General features: G+C 34.3%; 1 long non-coding RNA gene across 2 annotated transcripts in view; it reads left to right on the forward strand.

Annotated features, from left to right (window-relative positions):
* The window catches only part of LOC146998355 (uncharacterized), a 58,504-nt gene extending 36,554 nt beyond the window's left edge, over positions 1-21,950 (forward strand). For both annotated transcript variants that reach the window (XR_015039293.1, XR_015039292.1), the window contains exon 2: positions 21,594-21,950. This is a non-coding gene — a long non-coding RNA (uncharacterized LOC146998355). The remainder of the gene's footprint in view (positions 1-21,593) is intronic.
* The last annotated feature ends 473 nt before the right edge of the window (positions 21,951-22,423 follow it).

The raw sequence follows: 22,423 nt of genomic DNA on the forward strand, positions 1-22,423 counted from the left end.
ACACATATATCAAGTTAACATTGTTTTATTTAATATCTAATCCATGCATTTCTTCGAGCATACATGGCATTTAATTTGTTATGAACATCATACATAGTAGGTAAACCTAATTCTTTTAACACAGCATAAAATTCATTTTGTCCAACAACTGGTTTTTTCTTATTTCTTAAAAAATGATTGATGAGTGTCACAACATGAGTCCCTGGAACGACCTGATCCCGATAAATGAGTTCACCTCCATCTGAAATATGTTTCTTTACATGATGATAAATGTCTTTTGCTTGAGACTTGTATTTTAAAGGAGCCACATTCACAACATTTTTCTCAAATGGATCTTCGGTTGGAATTCCTTCTTTCTTCACCAAAGTTTCTTCTTTCTTTTCCATAGGTTTCTCTGTTTTTTCAACGGGGGGTGGTAACTGATAGGTAATATATTTCTGGAGTACTTGTAGATACAAAGCTGCTTTTTCACTTTCATCAAGGTCTTTTTTCTTTAAAATTCTATCCATTTTCTCATCCAGTTCGGTAAGATGTTCCACCGTTTGTCGTCTTTCTTCTGGTACGATGAGAAGTTTTTTACTGAACTCCATGAATAAGAGAACTAATGACAGAAATAGCCGCAGGTAAGAGAACACTTAGAAAACCTTCCCCTTTTTGTACAAGCAGTCTTCTTTTCTTATAAAGAGGTACTTTTTTATTGGCGAGTTTTCGTAAACTAAAAAGTTGAGATTTTTCTCCCTTAAAAAAATTAAAGTGAAATTTTTTCGACCTAAAAATATCTAAATGAAATTTTTTCGACTTTTCAAAATCAAAGTGTAAATTTTTCCCCTTACATTTTGAAATTAACATGAGTTTTCCCATAGAAAAAATAAAAGTTGAGATTTTTCTCCCTAAAAAAATTAAAGTGAAATTTTTTCGACCTAAAAATATCTAAATGAATTTTTGAGACGCTAATTGAGGTTTATAAGGCGCTAATTGAGCCTTTCGCTTGGAGGAAACGGCAAGATGACCTCGAAGCAAGTTTAAGGCACATTCACACACAGTTTTTATGACACTATTGGGGCACTTGCGAAGCAAATCACTTGAAAATTTACTTTTCGAGATGAGTTTCAGTTGCTCTAATTGGTGCAGCGAACAGTTCGACATTTTATACACGAATGACAGTAAAGAAAAAAGTGTTGGGCTTTTATAGAGTCTCTACGAAGCGTGCATAAGCGGCGGCTTTTTGAACAGCACAGTGTGAAAAGTTCTTCACATGCAAATAAGGGCATACTATTTCTCCTGAAGGTAAGTCACAAAAACGGGGACAGTTTACATCATCCAAATTAATCACTTCTTTTCTGGTATGATTTTGAAAATATTTCTTTTTTTCCAGACCTTTGACATATATTTTTTTAAATGAACGAAACAGCATCTGAAGGACTAAATTTAAATCTGCATATGACATTTCTCCATATGTCCAGTCCATATTATGTATATTCCGAGATACCCACGAAAACGTGAGTTGTGTTTTCTTGCTGAAATCTTCAAAGGAACAGGGGGGGTTGAAAAGTCCATCTGCCACGATACGTTGGGTCCCCTACGGCAAAAGCTGCAAGTTCTTTAATAAAAAACTGTCCTGAAGAATGTTGGAAGCCTTCAAAGTCGATCACCACAGACATCTTCACTCGTTGACAACTCACCAGCAAATGACTAGCGAGGTTGATAGACGTAGTATTTATCGTTAGGAAAAAGCCCCGTTCTCAGACGCATGGAGTCAGATGTTTCAGGTTTGAGATCAACCAATAAATAACTGTAAGGTTTAGATGTAGCATCCTGATACACTTCTTGAAAAAACTTGTTCTTTTCTGGGTATAACTGCCTTCCCAGATGCATAATTTGAGACTTGTCTCTTGTATTTTTAAAGAGCACTAAATAATTAGCATTCAAAGACATTTCTCGAATACCTTTATGAAACAAATTTTGTACAATGAAAATAACACTAAGATTTCGATGATGAGATCCTTTGGTAAATAACTTAGTCAATCTTATATCATTTCCGAGTTCCGACATAAGATCATCAATAATAATCACAGAATTTGATAAAGTGTGGATGTTTTCAGGCAAACCATCAAAAAATTCAATATGATTCATCTCATCGTAAAGACTTTGATAAGCACCATAACACCAAATAATTTTAGGAGGAAAAGGAGTGATCATTTGGTGGTCCATTAATTTTTTAATAAACATGGTTTTTCCGCTGCCACTAGGACCAGCAGCTAACATCGTGAAAGGATGCTTTAATTTCAACAATTCCATCTTAACTAAATTCTTATTCGAAAAACAATTCTATTTATAGCTGTTCCACCAAATTTTTAATTTTTCTAACTTTCCATTTTTTGATAAAACTAAAATTAATTTTTCTAACTTGCCAGATTAATTATTGTAACTTGATTAAAATATTCTAACGTGTTAAGCATTTTTTTAAAAAGATTCAGAGAACCCTCTCTTTACTGAAGACTTGGTTTTTAAAAGTACAAAACAAGAAATAATATATTTAAATAAACATTTATTAAAGTTTGAAGACACATCATTACACTTATTTACATCATAAATTTCCACAATAAAATACTTTTAGAATTTTGATTCAATGTACAGAGAAATTTGAGACAAAATTATTCAAACTAAAATTATATGGCATAATGTCCGTATGCATAGGACCATATCCCATCGTCCAAAATGTACCGTTTTGTATCGAAAGGACACAAAGTAGCTTTCGTGTAAGCCACAGTCTTTATCTGATGACTGTGGCTAGCAATACGTTGCACATGCGCAAGGCCGCGTTGTTGTTGTAAAAGACAGTTCACGTAGTCCCCATGACGAATCTGTCTTTTAAGGATGGTTTTCGATACGCCCTTAGCAGTTTTTTTCTCAGTAGAGTTACTCAGTAGGCTGTACATTTTTGGCTTGAGTCCAACAAATTCTTGGGCAATTTGTCCAGATAGTTCATCTTTCATTTTACCAATCGTCTTTTTATTGCTAAGGCTGTAGAGAGGATGATTTTCTGGGTAATCTGAGGTATCGAATAAGTTCAGATTGTTGCTCATGTCTTGAAAAATATCATCAGTTTCTATTTCGTAACACAGACTGTCGGTGTCTGTGAATAATAAACGGGCCTTTGATGCATATGTTTTCTTGATATATCCATAATGAAATTGATACATCAACGTTTTTGATAAATCCAAGATGCTGAAGCCTACATAGATAGGACGATTCAGAACCAAGCTGGTTTTCCGTCGCTCAATGGCTGCCAGATCGTCGGTGATGATCTTGAAGGAATGAAATGTTGGAGCAGCGACTAACTTCTTGGCTTGTTTATCTCGATGAACCAGATCAATGCAGGTACGTTTTCTGAGATTTTCCATCGTCTTTCCGAAAACTGAATTGTTTAAGAGTTTAAACAAATCTTTTTCGAATGAAGATTTAGCCAGTTTACGTTGCCTAGTGTTGAATTCAATGTATGTTGCAAGCCAAGGAGATTGTTTGAACTTTAGCACTCGATGGATCTTGGTCACGTGAAGCCCCAGTGAAACATATTGCTTCAGATTTCGGTAATGTATCACGTACCGATGCTTAGGTTGCAGATTTGGCACCAATTTGATAGAACTGCTCGGTGGGATTTGGAATTTAGTTGCCAGGTCTCGCGTGTAAGGTGACCACATATCAGGAGTCACGACTACTTGTTCGGGAGCAAGAGGATAGTCCGAATGATCATCGTGAAGTTCCCTTGGATACTCCAGATCAACTTCAAGGATACATCCTTCTTCCGCATCGTCAGCCATCTCCATGAAGTTAAGAGGTCCGTCATGCCACTTGAAGTCATGGGTTGGTAAAGCTTGACTCATGGCCCATCTAAAAAGATAGAATAAAAATAATGTAATCACAAGTAAATAATAGAGAAAATATTATATCTAAACATTTGGAAAGGATACTTACCCGTAAAGGTTATTGGCATCCAAATACATAATATAAGATGATGACTTCGTTGGGTCATAATTTTCCATATATTTATTATTGGCTTGGCTGAAGCGATGTGAAATCATAGCGATGCCACCTCGAATGCCCTTTTCTATAAAGAGATACATATCAGGATCGGTGAGTAACTCCAGTTGGACGTCGGTCATGCGTAGAGCAGCTTGCCAGGCCAGACCAGGTGCTGTGTAAACATGTGCCGGATCCAGTTTGTAAAAATCAAGACATAGTCGTCTGAAGTTTTGAAAAATATCCGCCAGAAGCAAAACATCACTTTTTACATAGAGGTCGTGGTAGTCTCCTAGATGACGTAATCCGAAATCTTCCCAGACTCTGTTCGCATGTTGGTAATCCTCATTGTTGATATCACTCTCTGTTAAATGGCTGTAGAAGGCAGAGAGAGGTGGAAAGTGCGGCTCATCAAATCGCTCAAACGAATCTAAGTACTCATAAGGGTAGACACCTGGAAAATTTTTTTTTAAAAATATCGAGATTAAAAAAAACCTGTATAAAAAAGTCATAATACATTATCATATATAAAAAGTTATAGAAATTCTGATTACCTTTTCGAAGCATCAGATCTTTTTTTTCCCGAAAATAGGTTCTTGTGAGTTGAAATTGTTGGGGTTCCAAATTAGCCGCGAGCTTTTCTAAAGAAGCAATCAGAAATTGTAGAGAATCGATGAAGCGTAGACGACCCAAAGAAACAGAGATGAATTTTTCTGAATTCTGCGGAATACACTTAATCTCTTCGTCCTTGAATTTTCCCACCGCTTGCATCAGGAGGTGAGAATCATATCCCTTCAGATTATGAAAGACCACGGGTAGAAAATTTGCAAATTTGGAATTGATGTTGCATCCATTATGAGCTGCTCCTCTGTAGACTCCTGAAAGATGGCAATGGTCCCGTACCTAAAAAATGAAAAATTTGTTTTAAAAACACATTATTATAAAGCATATTACTGAATGAAGTTATAATATTCGACTAATACTTACCTTATCTCCATTCAATGGCTTCTCACAGATATGACATTCAGAGGCAGATTCGTAGACCCATTGATTTTCTTGGGTGAAAATCATAGGCTCTACAGTTTTCAAAATTTCAAAGATGCCCCTTTCTTCTTCCAATAAAGATGCTAGAAAGTGGTTGACAGCGTCTTTCCCTCTATATACTTGAGGTTCCCGATAAAATGAACCGTCTTGTCCCACGATCACGTAACTGTATCCACAAGGAAGATGGTTGGCTACAGAGGTGGTTGATGACTTCGAAGGATCCGGTAGGCAGGTAGCTTGCTTTACTAAAATGGATTCAAAGTCGGCATAAACTATATATGGAATGGGTAGTTGAAACTGGTGCTTGTCGAATTTTAACCATTTATTTTCCGGCATTTTAATTTTTTGTGCTCCATGCACTCGACAGTCTTCTACATGCCCGTCGAGAGTCTCCTTCTTTGTGAATCGGTGAAGGCAATAGTCACAATAAAATGTTCCACACTTATGTTTGGTGAGTCCGGCAAGAAGACGAGATATGTTCTTGATAAGACAATAATGTCTCTTTTCCTCATCAGAAATGAGCAACAGATTGATATGACGATCACCTACAAAAGAGAAAAATACCATTTCATAAAATAATTTTCAAACTTAAAGCATGTCTATTAAAGTTTACAAAATAGAGATAAATTACCGTTTCGACTCCTGGTGATCCGAAGAGGTAAAATCTCATTGTTTTCCCAACCGAACACGTTTATCGACAGGTTGTTCATTTTCTCGAACTTGTCCAGCTGGTGAATGGGGGTGGGAAAAGACAACCCGTCCGCATTGATTTCGTTTTCATAGGGCTTATAGTGAGATACTCGATATGCATGTTCTCGATGATCTTTGATGGGGTGAAGAGCTGCTAACACACTCCAGACGAGACATTTGTGGTCCTCATTCTGGATATTGAGAACTGCCATTTTACTGGCTAAGGCTTTCGGTAGGGGTATGTAGGAAGAGGCCGCCAGGGGTTTGTAGACAGCGATCTTGAGCTCCAGATATTGGACGGAGTCTAAAACCCATCCTGAACCTTTTTTCAGAAATTTGTCCAAGGAATCCAGCGCCTGTAAAACATTTCATGAGTATTACTAATTTTACACACATTTTAAAATAAATTAAAATTCACATAAAATTAACTTTCTTACCTTTTCAAAAGCTGCTTGCATATCGGGCATTTCTCCCGTGAGCGTAGTACAGCATCTGGATCGAAAGTAAGGGATGCATGTCTCCTCCTCGGTCTCTGACACTTTTCTGACCATCTTCACAGAAGCATTCAAGTACCATTTGATACCTTGATGCTGTGTGGCAGCTTCTCGAATCTTGCTAGCGATATCAGTTTTTGAAGACTCTAAAAATACTTGCAAATCTGTTTTGGTGTCTTCACTGGGATAAATGATTTCTGTAGCAAACGTACCAAGGCAGGGTGGGCGTTCTTGCCGTGGTCGTTTAGGGGCAGGCAGGGTGGCGGGGGAAGCTGCTCGTTTCACTGAGCGAGATGGCATGGATGTCTGGGGTTCTGAATGCGTTTTCATATGCCTCATTAAACTATCCTTTCGGGAAAACTCCTTTTTGCATATGGCGCAAATGTGTCTTGATATTGAATGCTGCACTTCAATATGTCTTGTCAAGCTTCTCTGGTGTGCAAAAGTTTTATTACAATCCGAGCAAGTTAAATTTGGGGTATCAGCGAAAGGCGAATCCAACTGTGATGATGTAAGATCACCAAAATCCATTATAGCAATCGTTTGATCATCCCAAGGCACGTCTTCATGTTCAAAAACATATTCAGGATCCATCTAAAAATATAAGAGGACAAAAATAAGTATTATAACTCAAAATTTCTCAAACATATCATATTTAAAAAGAGAAAGATACTTACGCTGCCTTGTGGTTGAGCAACCTCATGATTTAAAAACATAGCTTCAGATGTGTGCTCCATCTGGAAAAAAAAAGTAGAGAAATAATTCAATTGTTTATGAAATAAATAGGACTAAAAAAGTTAAAATATTAAAATAAACTTACTTATAATAGTAAAATAAAAACAAACTCATTTAAAAATATATTGTAGCGTTAAATAGAAAGAATGCAAAGGGCAAATCATCAGTTTAATAAATGCGATAATATTTACATGGAAACACGAAATAATGTTAATTTAACTAAGAAGATTTACGTTAGGAAAAAGAAAGCATACTAAAGATAATTTAAAGAATGCAATAATATTTCGCGTGAAAACCTAAGAGTACCGTTAAGTTAAAAAATATTCAACAAAGAAAATTTACATTAGGTATCATATTTCAATAAATGTAATCTATAAATAATAGGGAAAAGCGCAGAATAAAATGAATATAAAAGAGGTATCGAAAATGAATGACTTATATTAAAACAAAATGGGTTCAACTAAAATAATCACAGGGAAAAGTCTGTAAGAAAAATAAAGTAGACATTATAAAAACTATGTATAATATCTAATAAAAATAAATATTAACATCGAGTATATGAATGCAAACATAATCTATGGTAAAACACTTACCTCGAATAACACGTCTTGATTCAAACAGGAAGAGCGAAAGCAGGAACAAAACATGCAACACAGGCGGAAATGATATGATAGGGTCCAGCGTCTCTCTATATAAGCCTTGGTCAGGATCCAGGAGAACCAATCAGAAAGCGCTATGGATACGACTACTGCCCTCTAGCGGTCGTTGCTGAACTAAAAAGAATGCGCTAGAAATTCTAACATGCTACAATCAGGTTGCGGATTTAGTATGACATCAAAGCAGCGGGGAGTTCTATGTCAATCGATAAACGTGTACATGAAACCGGATTACTACACAAAAAAGATGAGACATGTGTCTGACGTAAGAATAGCAAGATAATACGAAGTGATAATGCGTGATGACGTCACAAACAGGATGCAGCACGTCCGGGGTTAAGCCGCGTGGTTGATGACGTATCAACCCACACGGGCTCCTCCGTAAATTTCCTCTCCCCCCGTCCGTCGTCTGTGAGCGCCACAGCGCCACATGGCTCCAAACCCCCATATTCTATCTACTTGTTTCCGGCCACATTCAGCTAACCATACCGTGTCCATTACTACACATGTGTTTGAAGGCAGGATTCAAAAAATAATCTTCTGTTTGCTGTTCTGCAAAAGGTAGGATCAAAATTTTAAAAATTTGGGGGGGGGGAGGAAAATTACAGCAGTAGCAGTTAAATTAAATCATTCTTCATAAAAAGAAAAGATGCCTCAGCAAGATTCAATCGAGGTCATATCACATGAAAATACAGATGTTAAGAATGTGTTGTTACGTTCCTCGTAATCAAAATTGACATTAAATCGTGCTGTTTGGCAGTGGTTTCACGGTCGACGGGAGAATACGTAAATACCGCATGTTTTGATAATATCTTTATTTCTATCGCATAACTGGGAAATTAAAATATTTTAAATGATTCAAAAATTTGTAGCGGATGTTTACAAATTCGTATCTAAGAATAATTTGTGTTTCTCGTGAACATGCATTAAAGCTAAGTTTGAATAAGATCTTCAAATGAATTTCTTCTCAAAAGAAATGTTTTCGCAGTTCATATATCTTAAAAATGCTCCATGCGTTTTATGCTTTATTAAAAATAAGCCTTATCTAGAAGAAATAATCTTTTATACGTCAATCAGATGTACTCGTGTATATGTAATTTTGGATACGAGTTTATTAAGAAGTTTAAACTTCTCATAACTTTTAACAAAATGGAACATTTTTGACAAAACTAAGTTTGAGTTCATAAAACCAATTTTCAAGCATTCGGTTCTTTCTATCACATTTAATAACGGATGCACAAATATGGAATATTAACGAATGCACAAATACCTTTGTGAAGGTCCTTTTAAGCAACAAAATCGAATAAATTATATTGAAAGGTAGATGCAAGGAGATTTTTAAATTTTTATTTAAAGAATAATTATTTGTTTAAATAACTTTAATTTAATATAAATTAGAATTTTATACTATATTTCCTAAAGTGGTGTTATAAGATACATAGATATAAATTTTTTTGTTTAAACAAAAAAATAAAAATATAATTTTCAATTCCACCGTCTCCTTAAGGAAAAAATTCCATTTGATCAAAATTAACATCTCTCTTTCTATATATATATTACAGATTAAAACTAAAATTACCTAAGAAAGAACCTGGAGCAAAGTAGTATAAAAAATGTAAAATTTAATTAAAAAAGTTCAAAACAGTGTTTGCTTTAGCAGTAAACTACATTGAATAAATAAATTATTTCAGCAATAAGCAAACTAGTTCTGTAGTGCATGTAATTCTTAAAACGCTTTAAAAAGCGTTACAAAAAATATGATGTATAAGAAATGGTGCAAACAAAGGGTAGTGTAAGTTACAAAAAATAAGTAATATATAGAATTTATATCTTTCGGCCCATCGTCCTTAAGACATCAGTTTATCGATAGGAGTAATTATAAAATAATAGAAGTGAAGTACTTGAAGTACTTATGTACTATCCTGTCGAACATGAAAACTGGCTGCCATCCAACCATGAAAGTTGGCTGAGATCCCGTCAAAACTGCGCCAATAGTTTCCACGGAATTTTCAAGGGAAGGTACTGGCGCCTCTTTATTTAACAAACAATCAGTATCTAACCTTCTTCCTTTCTGCGCTTCAGCCCACCAGCGGCCGAGCGGTAAAGGCGGTGAACACTGGTAGTTCTGTCTGAGGTTCGAATCCCGTGAACGGGCTGGCTGCATGGGCGTTTTCGTGGTTTTCCCCATGTGTAACGTGTATACGAGCCAGTTCCCCTTAGAAAGTCCTCCACGAAGGCATCCCTCCCTTTAGGCAGATAGCCCTCGTGTGCTTTGCCATAATTAAATAATCCAATCCAATCCAATCCTTTCTGCGCTTCGTAAGAAAGTCTTCCTTGGATTTTTATTGTCTTGTTACAGTAAGCTCTGTTTAGACTGCTATGATTGCAAACTTCCTGCAGGTAATGGTTCCAATCTATTAAATTTTGTTGGCCATATTTAGCTGATCATCACATGTTCATTAACACACATATTTTTTGATCGTAGGAACTCATAATTTTGAAGTGAATCCTCTGCCTACTGCTCTATAGAAGGCATTTCCCAGATTTTAATCAGCTTCTCAGAATGCTAGAAAGAAATACAGCGATATTAATTAATTTATATCTTTTTTTATAAAAATAAAATGTGGCATATCGAAAATCAGTCAGGCTTCATCAGACGAAAGAGTAGATATTGTCAGTGTATTGTTACTTGGTTTTGGCTTGCTTTAGTTCATTATAGAAAAACACACTAGGGCTGTCTGCCTAAGGAGAGAAATGCTTTCGTGAAGGATTTTCTAAGGGAAACTGGCTCTATACATGTTACGCATGGGAAAACGAAGTTAGCCCGTTCGCTTGGAATCAAAGCCAGGTCGGAACGACAGTGTTCAGCGATTTTACCGCCCGGCCTCTGGTGGGCCAGTATGTTGTTACATCATGCTTACCCAAATCGCATAGTTACCTAAGTCCATCATACCTAAGTCGCAAGTTATGAAGTCGACAGTTTCACGGTCCCGGGATAATACGTTAGTCTCCCAATATCCAATAATGCACTTTAAGCTGCAACAATTGAGGGGAAATATTAAATCCAATGCCTATGGAGAAGGAGGACCTTGCAAACTGTGTGTATTGTTACAGACCTTTAAAGCACTGTTAATTATGCAGACGATAATGCGCGTAAGAAGCAGAATTAGAGATGCAGTCGATCAACTACATGGCGTTATAAACTCGCTTTAATTATGTCATTTTGGGGTAAAATAAGAGTCTGACCAAAGTGGTCTTAAGAAGTGCGGATAAAATATATTTTCGAATAATTCTTACAATGCTTCAGACAACAAATATTGATATAATAAATAGAGTACATACCATCTCTCATTTATCTGAAAGATGTTGCTTTTAAATACAGTCCGACAGCAATAGAAATATCACTCAGAAAAAATCAACACCTAATACTTTCCTTTACTGTCCTCACACTGCATACATAAAACTTTTATACTGAAAAGATAAAGAAATATTTTTAAAAAGAAATTTAAAGAAATAGAACATAGAACATAAACAGAACAGAACACAATCATCTTGAATTTTTCATCAATCTCGAATTCACTCATAATATGTACATTTCACCCAATAAACTGATAAATAGAATCTAACAAGAAGAGATTTCATTCATGAATAAGATTTAGCAGACACAATTAATTCTGTAAATTAGCAAAACGTTGTGTTAATGTAATGCTAATTTTGTAAGGTGATTGAATGTTATTGTGTTAGCTATGCATGTTGCTACACTAATAAATTAGTTACGGCATCACAGCATTATTAGCGCTTAACACATTATTGCAACAAGACGTTATATGATAAAATTCATTGAAATCTTTTAACATGGAACATAATTTGAGTTACGAAATGTAGCATGCCGTGGACATTTAGCACAATGTTTCAGAAAGCACGGGATAGCTGTATCGTATAACACTTCGTACAGTTTAAAATTAGACAAAAAAGGCAGCCTGGTTTGATTTAGATTTTAAATAAAACTCTATCGATTACGAGAGTGAATCAGATAAAATTTTGAAATCCAATCTTTTGCGAAAGAAGCAGAGAGACCTGTGTTGGATAGCCCTCAAAATCGAGAGTGTTATATTCAAAATTTGTGAGTCCCCAAAATTTTCAAAAACAAAGTCCAACATTAAGAATCAGCGTAAATGTTTGAAAAATTTTTTGCAGTACCAGTTTGGATAATTCTTGAACTACCTTCTTCACCTGCTAAGTGCAAATGAAACAAATAAAGGGTGAAGATAGATATGATAAGGATAGAAATAAGATAAGGAAAGTTGGACAGAAGTTAAGCTACCAGCGCCATCTATTGATGAATCAAGAAAAACTAAAACAAAAGTTCTTTAAATGCTGAAGGTAAAGATGTATTGCAATTGGGGTCATTAACTAGAAAAGAATTTTTTTTATTTTTTATTTATTTATTTATTTATTTATTTATTTATTTTTTTTTTGGATTTGAAACGTTTTTACAAAATCTAATTCACCAATACAGGATGTTTCTGAATGATTTTGGCTAGAGAAAAATGGAAAGTGTGATTTTCATTCCAACAATGCTGAGCAACAGCGGCTTTTTGTGTTTCCTTTTCCCTAAGATATGCCTCATGTTCTTTAACAAGAAATTTTGATTTGTCTGACCATTGTAAATTAAACCGCATTGGCAAGGAATTCTGTAAATACTCCAGGAATTCATATCCGCAAAGGAGTCTTTAAGCATGGAACTAGGAATTTTATTGATAGCGCAGAAAACAATCCGAAAGTTAAATTTCTGCAAAATACGTGCAATTTTATAGCTAATTGACGGAAAGAAAGGAACGAAAACAGAATTACTATATTCACCTAAAGCAGGATTGTACCTTTTGATATGCTCCAATGAGAATTTTACAACTGCACGGTTAATAATGTTGGGTGAAAAGCCTCTGTCAATAGCAACTGCTTTTAAATAATTTAGTTCTTGATTAAGAGATAATTTGGAGGAGCAAGCTTGAAATGCACCGAAAACAAAGAAATAAAATGAAGCTAACTTCTGTTTCGTCGGATGACATGATTTGAAATGTGGTGGAAAGCAAAACCGATGAAGGTTTACTGTAAATTGTAGTACGGAATTTTAGATATGTTACGTGCGACCAAAATGTCTTGGATATCTCAAGTTCAAAAGTGAGCTGAATAGCAGGATCAGTGGAATTCATTATTGAAAGAACATTATCTAAATCATTTTAATTAGCATCAAACAGGGTAAATGTATCATCTACGTAGTGGAAGCAAACTAAGAGGGCTTCCTACGGCTAATCCCTCAGTTTGTTTATAATATTTATTTTGGAAAACAAAATGTGTTTCTTTCAAACAGTTTAGTTTTTAGACATTTTAATGGTAAACAATTTTAATGGTATTACATTGGTAAATAATTATTTAACATAAAAAAAAACCCATGAGGAAGTTTTGACGAGAAATACTTTTAACTTTTTTACAAACTTTATTGAATACTTTATGGTGTAAACGTTATTATCCAAGTTGAAAATCTAGAAACTAAGTATTTAGCTAACAGATACGAAGCGGTGCCTAAATTTGATACAATAGGGCGGAAAGGAATACCATTTTATGAATTTTGGGAAGTGCATATAATCTGGCACAATTCGCAACAGATGGGATAAGCGATCGTTTTATGTGGGTCGGAAGGATTTGTGAAGATTTGATCGCAGTCTTTATTTTTGAGAGGTTTTAAACAAAGGACCATATATTCCGATTCAGAAAGACCCTTCATCTTCGGAAATGTAAAATTTCAGTAGAACATGGATATTCTATACTGGTATAAAAGTGAAGGATTTTACTGTAACGCTAGCAGGTGTCCAGTCTTTCGGAAAAAGAAACAGAAAAAAAAACAGAAATCCCGTTACCAATTCCTCCTTTCTTTTCAGTTTTAAGATAACACCACTTTGCTTTTACAGAAGTCTATCGTAAATAAGAGACACTTAAAACTCAAACAAACAAACTTATATCTAGACTCTTCAAAATGAAATAAAGGAAAAAGTTTTTTTTCAAAAATACTCTACATTTTCGAGTGTCCAAACTGTTTAGAATTCCTGTAATTGTTTTTGGAGTGCCATTTACTAGGTTGCATAGGATTATAAATCTGCCTTGGAGGGTTTGCTTTCGTAATGGCAACTTAATGTTAATACATGTACATCATTATATAGTACTGGAGATAAAACTAACTAAATTGTGGATGTTCATTTCACTGACGAGGCATTGGTACCACCGAAGATTACAATTTCGATAGATTTCTGAACTTGCTTTTATTGCCTTTTGTTACTCTTGTGAGATGCAATAACTGTCAAGGTTTAGGACATACTAATAGCGTTTGTACAAAACTTGCCAGTTCTTCAATATGTTCAGAACTATTGCAAAGAATGTTCTGCGAAGCAGCATTCATCGCTTTCGAAAGAACAATAATGGGATCCTACCAATCACGAGCTACATGAGCGTACTTCTCAAACGTATTTCGAAACGTTTGCCAAGAATACAAGAGGCACGTACACAATAGATATTATCAGCATAATATTGATTCAGTATACTTTTTAATTAGTCTCGTTAATTGTGATAGCAACTTCATATATATCCATATAACAAACGTTTTTATAAAATGACACACGATCTTTGCTAAAATTACATTTTTATTTTATTTTTTTTTTATTTTGCTAGCAGAGTATAATAATCACTGTTTTTTCAACATCTGCAGTTGTTTTAAAACAACTTTACTTACTGGCTCGAAGAAACGTGCCTTCAGCAATAGATTGAGTGTTAAAAATTCAGTTGCTAATGTATAGATATCAATGCGTAAGAAAATTTCAAATAGCACAGAATATTTCTTCTTTTAGTAGAAAGTTTTTAAAGTTTAGTTTTTTACTGTGTCTTATGTGCCTCTTGAAATGCATATTATTACATATTAAATAACTGAATACATGATTTATTATTTGGACAACTCTTATAACATTTATTTATTTATTTCAGGATTTATTATTATTGTACAGGATAGAGCTACACTTTATTTCACTGTAACTAAATAAACGAACTAGATATTGTCATCGTAGCAGCCTCACATTTATGTAATTTTTTCGCTTTATATTCTTCTTCTATCCTACTGTTTGCACAGAGTGCTTTAGATATATGAAAGCAATAAAAATATCAGTGAATACAAATTAGTATGAGGTTGTAAAAAAGCATCCAAGCAATATACTCTTTAGTTACCAGCTCCGATAATTAAATTGCCTACTCTTGGATGCAAACTCATTAGCTGTATCGAGATTTCTCGTTTGTTACAAGAAGAGGAAGGAAACTCCAAATCAAATTGCTTGTAACCCAACTATCGAATAAATATAATAAATATACGGATTCTAAAATTATTTGTAAGAAATCAGTTAATCTTCAAACAATAATATTAAAAATAACTTGTTTTCACTTGACGCAAAATAGTGTTCAAAAGGTAATGGAATGATATTAATAGTATATTACAGAAGCATAGATTAAATAGGAGTTTGAGGAAATATTTATCACTTTAAAAGTTATTAAAATGTTCTAAGAAAAAAAATTGTAAATAATTGTAGTCACGTGTACAAGAAAGATCAAAATTGTTTTTGAAAATACGAGATATGAGAGAAGCTTCTAAATATTTGCACTGTTCGTTGCTTTGTATGCTTTGGAAAACGATTCTTACTTGAATGCTTATATAAGAAAATGAAAACCGCCAAGTGAGAAATAATTACTGCAAGTATTGGTTTTCTAAGATTAAAAGATATTTAACAAAACTCGAGCAAATAATAAAATGTTTACTTGAAGAAATTCACAAAATGTCATTAATTACAGTTTCAGATTAAAGTTAATATACTCATTAGCTGCCAGCTCCAATAATTAAATTGCCTACTCTTGGTTGCAAACTCATTAGCTTTATCGAGATCTCTCGCTTATTACAAGAAGAGGGAGGAAACAACAAATCAAATTGTTTGTAACGCAACTATCGACGCTGAGACTTAAGCAATCTCGGGAAAAGATTATATATATATATATATCAAGGCCTTAGGCTTCGGACAGTGCTTTGTTTCATTATGAGGCTAAAATGACGGTCAGGAAGTATGGAGAAACTGCTCCTGAACATATCACCTTCAACTCCCTCTTTAATATATACTGCGAGAGAGCCGAAGAGAAAAGGGCAGACTTTTAATTAACTTTCAATTTGCAGTTTTAAGAGAATTGTCAGTACTGAAAGTCCTGTTTGGATGATAGGGTGCCGAACATTGCTAATAACAAAGTTTTCCTTATCCATCTACCCACAATTCTGCACTTAGCTTTATCTCCGAGGCAACACCTGATTCGGATCGCCTGTTTCATAGCAACAGACAACTTGTTCCTCAAAATGATTGAGACTGAATCTTTTCCAAACTACATTGGTAATTACGGTTCTACTTTCATTAGTTCAGAAATTAAAAGCGGTATTTATAACCTTAAATGTAATAAAACTCTTGGTCTTCATTAATATTTCAAATGAAATTTTGAAGTAAGTTCATAGAATGTTTCCAAATTTGTTTTTCAAAATCTACAATATCCGTCTGAAATTTGGTTCACTTCCTCTTTGCTGTAAGAGAGTAAATGTCCTTTTAATACCAAAGAAAACTGGTCTTAGCATTCTGTATTTAGATAATTTAAGATACAATAGTCTTCTTTTCTAGTAGTTTAGAAAAATGCCTGGACAAACTGTTTGAATTACCGAATTCTTTCATAATAAAAGATTTAAATAAAGCACAGAGTGCTTTTACTCCTCATATGAGTTATGAAAATGCTGCTCTGTACCTGAAAGACATCAGATGAGGGTAAGCAGAAAAATTTATTTCAGTAGGTTATAGTGTTTCTTGGTATTGGTGCTTGGTATTGAGGTATTACGTCCGTGAGGTAACTAATCAAACTACTCTGATCTTTGTTGCTTGACTTCTGAATTAATACTTGTTCGGCGTGTTATTGTACCTTAAACTACACGTTATTTAACTACGACAATGCCCGCAAAGTTTACTTGCACCAAAGGAAAGGACGCTTTGGTTTGAGGCTTAACATCCAAAACGGATCGAGATTTCCACTGCATGCCAAACCTCGTCGCAATCATGTAACTAGTCCTCTCGACTGTCGCGTCGAGAACATGTTCTCACATAAAGGCGTGTTAAGATGCCCATAAGCTTTATTTATTCTACATTGCTTTAAAGCAAGAAGCTCAGTAGCAGTCTTCATTACGATACGTGTCGGTTCGCCGAAATGATAGAAATGGTGAGCTTTGCTGGTATTACGTGTTTCGAAGTTATGAAGTTTCGAAGTTTTACATTTAGGGTGGAATTTACAAGTTCCATAGTAAATATTGTTCGTCTTCATGCGTTTTATCAGCCTGCTTATATTTTTAAAATATTTTACTAACAGTCTACCTATGTACAAATAAATAGGAATAGTCGCCACAAACAGCCTTATTTTTCCGAAAGCCGTAAAATGTTCGAGCGAAAAATGCTTAAAAAGTAATCGTAGAGTAATGGTATTATGTGCAAAAACCGAATAATATTTTTTTAAATATTTATGTACTCAATATAATAAAGCAACAAATCAAAAGATTCTTTTCGTAACGATGCGATCTATTGTTTCCTTAAATAGTATTTTAAAAATAGAAGAAAACTCGCTTTCAATACGTGAAGAGTGCTTGATTTCAATGCTACAGTTACTATTTATTTATTTTATTAAGCGAATTTTAAATTTCATGTTTATGTTATACATTTAGAAAATACGATTACGGTATATGTATTACGTACTCTTTCCTTTATTTCCTTAGGTGGATATATTTCTTTAAATTTCAAATTAAACTGAAACTTAATTTAATGACATTGTAGTGTCGCAAACTTTGTGCTTCATTCTGTGAAATCATGAGAGCGAATAAAAAACAGACTCTAAAATTAACATGATTTAAAAGAATTAGTCCCATTTTTGTGCTTCCTGTGTCAACAGATTTTAAAACTTTCCTGTTTCCACGAAATAGGAGTGCGCTCTCTACCTCCCACAGTCGTCTCCTGTGGGCATGTCACGGTTAGTCAATTAGTGTAGATAATTGAGTCGTTGATATTGTTTAGGTTCAGGGATAAATAGAAGGGCTAAGTCATTCCTTTGTTCGACTTTTCACCGACGCGAGCCTCATAGACGGGGTTAACTGGAAGTAATCTGACGTGTCTGTGTTGCACCTGCTTTGATTTCGCGCCTTTAAAACTGTAGTATCATTCAGTTGCGATACGATTTTCTGGAGATCGCATATCCTAAATTAATTTTAATCATACATGTTTGTTTTCTAATAATGCAAATATTTAATAATTTGTATATATATATATATATAGTTTAGTCAGTTTTCCTTTTAAATTCTACATTTAAAATATCCTTTATGTAATACGGCTTCTTGTGCTGTAGCAACGTGCCATAACACTTCGGCATAGAAATTCGAAAGGATCAGATACTGTATTTCATGCTTTCCCAAAGGACAATTTGCTTTTGTCGAAAGAATGGATACATACATATCGAAGACAGGATACTATTAATGTGAAAAACGCTAGAATTTGCAGCGAACCTTTTCTGTGGAGTGATTATGAAGATGACATACGAAATCACGTGCTTGGATTGCAGTAAAAGAAACTGTTGAAATGCAATACTGTACCGAAAGTGTGTGTGATTATGGCAAAGCCTCGAGGGCTATCTGCCTAAGGGGAGGGATGCCTTCGTGGAGGACTTTCTAAGGGAAACTGGCTCGTATACACGTTACACATGGGGAAAACCACGAAAACACCCATGCAGCCATCCCGTTCGCGGGATTCGAACCTCGGACCGAACTACCAGTGTTCAGTGACTTTACCGCGCGGCCGCTGGTGGGCCCCTGTTCCGAAAAGTAAATTTATCGTGTGGAGTAAACGAAATAGCACCAAAAAATCGGAAACATTTGAAAAAAAAAAACTAATGCAGAGCGCATTTGAAAGAGTACACGAATTAAGCCCGAAGAAAAATTTATTTTGAGGCCGAGAACGAAATTGAAGCTGACAATAATAAATCAAATGTGAATGATTTTGAAATAAAACTCACAAGTGACAGTGCCCTAAGTGTCAATACCCCTGAATGACCTAAGTGTAAAGATAAACAAGAATGTATTGATAGTTGGAAGAAGAAATACTATCCTTAGAAAAATTGTAATAAAATATTGAAAAATAGAGAAAAGAAAAATTTTAGAACGTTTGCTCAGCGACAAAGAAGGTGCACGACATCTAGAAAGAAATTTGTATCGGAAATTCAGAAATTAAAGTCCCAAACAGAGAAACTTAGGAAAAAACAGCGCAGATCGAAGAATTTGGAAAAAGATCTAAAGCATATTTTTACAAAGACGCAGATTAACGCATTGCTAGAAAAGAACGAAAAAATCAGGTGAACTAGTGAAGATATTTCACGTTGCATTGTCATAAGAGCTCTGTAGAATATTTTCTTAAATAGAAAATCATATGTTTTTTTCCCAAAGAAAAGCAACCCAAAAGGCAAAAAAGTGGATTGCTTCCAATGGGTATCCAATAAATAATATTTCAACAACTTGTAGTTGCATTGTAACTGTACAAGTAAGCATATATAATGTGTTTTGATTTGAAATATTTCTAGATGACATTTCAGAAATTAATAGCGTAAAGCATATTTCAAATGAGAACTAATTTTGTTAAGTTATTGTTAAAGTTATTTTTATTGTATCCTGTGTTATTATTGATTCGATTTTGTACCAGCTTAGCATTCTAGGTAAAATATAATAGTATAACATTAAAGTAATTGGCATAAGAAAACCTGCCTTCTTAACTCCCACTTTTGAAAAATTAAATAATTTTTTAGGTACTGTGAGTAAAGTTGTTTTGTCTAAATTAAGTTAACAATCTTACATGCATTTATTTAAATGTAATATTGATGTAAGCCTAAGTTACAAAACTATTTTAAAAAATATATGTTATTGTATTGAATCGGGAGAAAAATATACCAATGTAAAATTTACAATTAGGCTGAAACTCAAACTTAGATTAGCAGAAATTTTGAAAACTATGCCAATTTAAGTTCGTTTTTTGATTAATTTTAAATAGCTGTTATTATAGTTATCTTAGAAGCAGTAGTACAGTTCTCTTAGTTAACATGCAGATAAAGAAATAATTAGAAATAAACAGGCATTTAAAGAAAAAAAATCCCTGCAAATTAAAAAAAAGGAACTTTATGCTAAGAGTAGCACATTTTATCCGTTATTGTAAAATTGAGTAAGTACTGTTAAATTTTTTAATGTTCAGTGTAAAATGCATACTGCAGCAACATTGTCTCTTCTAAATTATAGCTATCTTTCACACGCAGCTCATTTTAAACGTTGGTTCTTCAGATTTAAAACGCTAATTTCTATGTTGTCAATTGCATCTCCGCGCTCAGTGTCATCATGGCTACGTCATCACTCCCCACTGCCTGTTTCAGGGAAAAAAGCTGTATGAGCTAGCCCTTCTATTTTAATTCCTGGTTTAGGTTGCAGGCGTGTCTGATTTTAACCTCGTTTGCGGAATCTTTAGTTTCGTCCTATTTCTTAATTTTGTTACAATATTAGCTGTTGGTTTTTTCTGTTGTCTTAAGGGATATGGATATTTAGGAAAAAATTATTTTCCTCTTATAAATTTTACCAACATCGAATTTCACATAGAAACAAGGAAAATGAAGTTTATTTTATTTGCATAATTGAAAGAATTAAAAATTTCGAGTGCTCTCTTAAGAATGAAATCATTTTAAAACCCAAATTCTGCGTTCATAACAATCGACCACAGCAAATTGGTTAGTTGAAAAAATGTAGCAAAGGTTCAAGAGCAAAAGAAGAAAATCTTCCAGTTTCCCAAATTTATAGCGAAAACGTGGGATAGCTATACAACATATTAATTAATATTGCACAGGTGTTTTATCCAGTTCTCGAAGAATACGCAAGAGAAGATATTTGTATCTAAATTTCAGAAATTTCTAATGAATAATTACACATAATAATAACAGATGACATTTTTAGATTGGATTATTGTTATCTTAGTTACTTAAAAGACAGCCGAATTTTGCTTTTTCGAATAAGAAGGAAAGCAATGAAAAGCTGTCAAATCATTTTAATGGATGGAGCTTTCAAAAGTTCTTCAAACCATTTTTTCTGAAATTTACACAAAAAATTATAAAAGAATTTTCTCTCCCAGATTTAATTGCCACATGTAGCGTACTGCATTTAGAATTTTCCACCGATATTGAAAACTGTGCTAACAATATTCTTACGAATCTAGTAAGTATAAGACAGTATAAGAAACGTCGCAAACCTGCCTGCAAATACAAACTTGGACACCAAATGCCAATCCAGCCTGAACTGAATCTTCGACTTGAACTGAAACTTGGACTTAAGCTTCGTCCCAAGTTCTTCGGTCCTTATGAGATCACGAAAGTTCATTCAGCTAATCGTTATGACGTACGAAAGATAGGGCGCCATGAAGGCCCCATCATAACGTCAACCTCTGCTAATAAGATGAAACCTTGGTGCACATTCTGAAGATTTGAGAGGTTCAGGTTCAGGTGGAAATGTAGTGGGACACCCAATGTTTACTATAAGTAATGTAGGTATAGTCCCACTACACTTCGATTTGTTTTTAAAGTTAATATTAAAAAAATACATAGTATAATATAACACATAATATAACAGTATAAATAGTATATTGATATTTTGATTGATATCATATCAAAAAATATCAATGTGACCAAGACAATCAATGACAATCATTATCAATTATATCAATGACACCAAGACATTGCTTTTTTTTTCTTTCACATTTTTTTTTTCTTTTTATCTTTTCAGATCCACCCCACAGGCGAGGACGCCTGGCAAGGCAGAATGGCCGTGTGGACATTCGATCTTACAACGTATCCACCTTTCGCCTTCCTGCACCTGGCAACCGCATCAGCAGCTAGATGATTCTCGAAGCTGTGTGATAAGTTGACTTCTCCACTTCTGCGCGTGAGAGATGCTGCGACAGCAACGTGGTGAACGGATCCTAAAAAGTATTACGTAGTAGTTAAGAGACTGTCAAACATCCCCATTTGGTGTGAGGATTACCACTATTGTGATGCCACCCTATGCTATGGAGCTAAATTTTTATCTTACTTCTTTTCATCTTTCTATGTTTTTTTTTTTCATTAAAATACTAAATCTTAACATTGGTGTCATTCTTAAAGTAAAGTAGAAAGACACCCTTATATATATATATATATATGTTTTGTAAAACTCATAGTATCTATATATATAGAGAGAGAGAGAATATTTTTGACGTTCAAAAGGGATAGAAATTAATGCAAATGCATTCTTTAGTATATCGTTAACGCTGATACTGAAATTCTTTGCTTGTTGGAACGACGATAATAATTTAATTTAAATTAATTTCAAGTTAATAATTTTATGCCCGTTTTTTCGCATTGAGAAAGCGAAAAATTTACAATTAAAATGACTAAATGTATGTTTTATGACATACATTTAATAATTTTAATTGGAAAAAGAATAGAAAAATCAAAGGAGTTTTCAGTCACTACCGTAGGTTCTGGAGAACCCCGTATTTGCGAAGTGCACCGTATTTGTGCGAAGCTTGATTTTCGGCACTCGGTGTAGTTAACGTGGAAAAGGAAATGAGGGTG

The sequence above is a fragment of the Stegodyphus dumicola genome, chromosome 2 (assembly GCF_044657685.1).
Source record: "Stegodyphus dumicola isolate Sdum_Otavi_A_Nest chromosome 2, ASM4465768v1".
NCBI classification, from domain to species: domain Eukaryota; kingdom Metazoa; phylum Arthropoda; class Arachnida; order Araneae; family Eresidae; genus Stegodyphus; species Stegodyphus dumicola.